Here is a 4,466-nt window from a genome sequence, read left to right on the forward strand (position 1 = left end):
ATCAATCATCTGACGGTTTCGTTCAGTCAATCCGTCATAGAAACATTGCACTAGCTGATAAGTGCTGAATAATTTATAATTTAGTTATCTTTTCATAGCACTTATCAATGTTCTTAAACTAATAAATACATACTTTACCATAAAATTGAATAAACATTGAAATAAATTTAAAATATGGTAAGAGGTAAATAATTCTTTTCTCAAAACAGACTTTGAACTTGTCTCTCTCCTGGTTGTAATCTTTCATGAAAACATATAAGGAGGAGATTGTGTTGACCCGGTTTAGTAACCTGATGGAATTGTAATCAAGCTAAGGTTATGATTAAATAGGTTTTGGTCCTGACTCGATCGAAAGTTATAATTAATTATGTATGGGGCAAAAGTTTGATTAACCCTTTTTATTAGGTCACGGTCCGGTTTTTAGTCTTGTCTGGTCGAGTTCGATCTGAAGCAGCTCAGCAAGAATTAAATTTAAATAACATTGGGCTCGAGAACAATTTCAAGCAAATCAACGATCATGACCCACCTCAAATCCAAAGCCAATTCCCAACCAATTCCTTACCTGCCTTCATATAAAATTTATAATTTTAAAACAAAAATAATAATAATAATAATAATTGAATATCCATGATTCACTGTTCATATGAACAGTGTCCCGTGAAAACACTGTTCATATGAACAGTGTTACAAAAAAAAATATATAAAAACTAATCCCACTGTTCATCTTCTTCCTCCCTCCTTGCATCAGGGCCGTCCACCTTCCTCCCGTCAATCCCGCGTCGATCCGCCGCCCGTGCCAACCCCAGCCCATTCCAAGCTCCATCGCGATGAGGCCATCAATAGCCCGCACGCGGTGAACGCCGGTAATCCAGCCATCCCTCTGCCTCTTCATCCGCCTGCATCCCCGCCTCCGCACAGCCACCATCCCGGGCTCACAGATCACTCCCTTCCGTTCCAGCCACGAGCCCCACGCGGTGCAGCCAGCGACCGGATCTCCCGCCTCCTCTTCCGCCCGTGACGCCTCCGACCCAGCAATCACCCTCCACCCGAGCATCTGCAACATCTTTCCGTCCGGATTCATCCCTAGCACCAAGCCGTGATCGGCTCCCAACCGCCGGAAACCCAGCTCGGCATTCATCTACAGCTCAGTCCCCGGCTTCTCCGAGATCCAAATACTCCGCATCAGCACCTCCCATCGATCCCGCGGCCATCTCATCTTCTTCCCTCCACCTCCCGTCGATCTAGCGGCCGGCTTCATTTCCGGCCATTACAATCAAACGCTCCACGGATCCCTCCCAAGATCCAGCCACGCCATTGACGCCATTCATCCACTATAAAAGGAGGAGGGCGTTCGGTGGCAGGGGGGGAGCTCGGTGGAGGAAAGAAACAGAGGATACTCTATTTCGGTGAAGAAGAAGAAGAAGAAAGCCGAGAGAAAGAAAAAAAAAAAAAGAAGAGAGAGGGGGGAAAGAGAATAGTTGTGATATTTTGGGAATAATGGGAGGTGATCAATTTCATTTGAATATGGGAGGTCATCCGGAAGCCATGCTCGGCTAAACATCTAATCTAGGGCTGGATGAAGCCCTAGCAATGTATCAGGGCATTGTAGTTCTTATTTTCTTTATTATTTTGGAGCTTGTTTAAATTATTATCTTCAATGAAATATTTTTTTATGATGTTTAAACTTTGAGCATGCCATTTACTATTCATGTTTGCTAAAATAGTCTAAGATGATCCATGCCTAGGAAGATGAGGTGTGCTGCATCCGAGATTAGCATACTTAGGTAGACACTTCATGCTACACCGAAGATGGATCTTCCTAACACTATGTATGCTTTTATTTTAAAAGGCTTGTAGCCAAAATTGCATGCCTCTCCAAAAGATAAAAATTAAGAACACAATCCTTGATGCAATGCTATGTGGTGGATTCCAAACCCTAGATCTATTTACTTTGATAAAATTTCAATTCGTACTCATAGATTAATTTAGTTAAATCAAGTTAGCAAATCCTTCTTCTTGATTTGTTTTTAAAAGAAAAATAACTTATTCTCCAATCCCTGTGGACCGACACCCGTAATCACTATCCTACAGGATACGTGCTATTGCGTGGTTTATTTTTGAAATTAAAAAGAACCGATCAATTTTTGGCGTCGTTGCCGGGGATTGCTAGCATAGTTATTTTTCCTATCATTAAAAAAAAAATTTAATTAATTAAAAAAAACTTACAAAATATATATATATATAAAAATCATTTTCTATTATTGTTACATTTCTTATTTTTTTTTTTCTCGTCTACTAATTTTTTTTTTTTAAATTTTCTTTTGATCTTATTTGATCAGAAATTGAAGAAAAAATCTGGGATGATCAAAAAGAGAACTGCTGGGCTATCAAAAAGGAATGCTTTGGAGGTTTGCTAAAAAAAAAATTTAAATTGCTGGGAAAATTCCCTTTGGTAACCTCTAAACCTTTCTTATTTAAATTAAGTATTAGCTTGAAATTTTGTGGTGATTGTTTGACTTTAATTTCAGCAAAAGTGTGAATGCATGCCTGATACACATACACCAATTAATTTGCACTTAGTAAGGGCAATCACCCCAACAAGATAAGAGCCGGATTTCATCACCGGACTCTTGCCCAATTTAGGTGAACTCAATCTCATATAGTGTCACTTTAATTAAAATCAATTAGACGTTGGCTCCTAGGGACATTCGAGCTCAATAGGATGAAGATCACCGAAAGTTGCACCAATTTCGCTCTGTGGCTTAGTTGATGTCTAGGCAAGCTTTGTCCCTATAAGGGAGACAGTTCATCTGTTCGAGGCAAGTGGGTTTTAAGTGGGACCTTTGCGAACGCATCATGACCCCTCCACTTACCTGGGAGCTTACCTGGTCAACTCGGTTCATTAGACCGGATTGGAGGCTTAGGTGCCCTCTTCAAACCAGTTAGGAGCTGTCTAGTGATTTTAGGATAAAGACTAGGATTGATATGCTTTTCTCTTTTATTGCATGCTTGATTGATCTAGGACTAGTGTATGCAAGGTAGTCGTTCTAGAGTACGAAACCTATTACCTTTTGACCCTGAAATAGAACGAACCCTTAGGAACATTCGAGCTAAGATCAAAACATTAGGATCATCCCCACCTCTTAAGATGGCTGAAGAACAACCCAAACTCCTGAGGGAGTACTTTACTCCCACTATTTACACTTCCCCATCTTGCATTCGATTACCTGAGGTAGCAGCTGTACAATATGAAATAAAGTCTAGTGTGATCCAAATGCTCCCATCTTTTTATGGGCTCACCAACGAAGACCCATACAAACATTTAGATGAATTTCTTGAGATTTGCACCACTGTCAAGATTCAGAACTTCACTGATGATGCCCTGAAACTTAGGTTATTCCCCTTCTCCCTTAAAGATAGAGCCAAACAATGGCTGAATTCTTTAGAAGCTAACTCGATTCGTTCTTGGGATCAAATGCAACAAGAATTCCTTAAAAAATACTTTCCTATAGGAAGAACGAACCAGTTTAGACGTGCCATTACAAGCTTCTCCCAAACCGAGGGAGAAGAATTTCATGAAACTTGGGAGAGATTTCGGGACCTAATCCGTAAATGCCCTCATCATCAAATACCTAAGTGGCAGCTAGTGCAATGTTTTTATGACGGTTTGACTGAACGAAACCGTCAGATGATCGATGCTGCATGCGGGGGGACTTTCATGCTTCGAAATGAGCATGAAGCATGGCAACTATTTGAAAATCTTAATGAAAACTCCCTCCACCATGCTTCATGTTCTCGTCAAGCACCCCCGAGTTCTCAAAGAAAAGGGACCATTTGTGAAATAAGTCATTCTATAGACCTGTCTAGCAAGGTAGATGCATTGTCCCATAAGATTGACCAACTGATGATAGGTGGGCATTACATGAACTCTTCCCAAGCACAAGTGTGTACTATTTGTTCTAGCCCATCCCACCTTATTCATGAGTGCCCCTCAGCGCCCCAATTCCCCGAACTCGTGCAAGAACACATCAATGCTGCTCAATCACAGCCCAGACCGGGTAATGACCCATTTTCCAATACATATAACCCGGGATGACGAAATCATCCAAACTTTTCTTGAAAGCAGCAAGCTTCGAACACTACCCAACCCTATTTCCAAAATTTTTTAAACCCTCAGAATTTTCAAACCCCACAAAATATTCATCCTTACCGTCCCTCGACTCAATTTCAACACACTCCTCCTCCACCCCAAAGAAACACAGCCTTTGAGGAGAAAGTGTTGAACGCCCTTCAAGGTTTGGAAACCATTACACAATTGGTGCACTCTCACACGCAATCAATCGCCAAGCTAGAATCCCAGATGGGGCAACTAGCTAATGCACTGAACAAGCGAGAGGAAGGAAAGCTTCCAAGCCAACCATTAAGTAATCCTAGGGGGCAATATATGGCTCAAGAAAATCAACTAA

General features: G+C 41.1%; 1 non-coding gene across 1 annotated transcript; it reads right to left on the minus strand.

Annotated features, from left to right (window-relative positions):
• Positions 1-3,524: 3,524 nt before the first annotated feature.
• On the minus strand, positions 3,525-3,630 carry LOC120107040. The gene has a single exon (XR_005509007.1). It is a non-coding gene; the product is annotated as a small nucleolar RNA R71 (small nucleolar RNA).
• Between the last annotated feature and the right edge of the window lie 836 nt (positions 3,631-4,466).

This window comes from Phoenix dactylifera, unplaced genomic scaffold, assembly GCF_009389715.1.
Source record: "Phoenix dactylifera cultivar Barhee BC4 unplaced genomic scaffold, palm_55x_up_171113_PBpolish2nd_filt_p 000736F, whole genome shotgun sequence".
Lineage (NCBI taxonomy): Eukaryota > Viridiplantae > Streptophyta > Magnoliopsida > Arecales > Arecaceae > Phoenix > Phoenix dactylifera.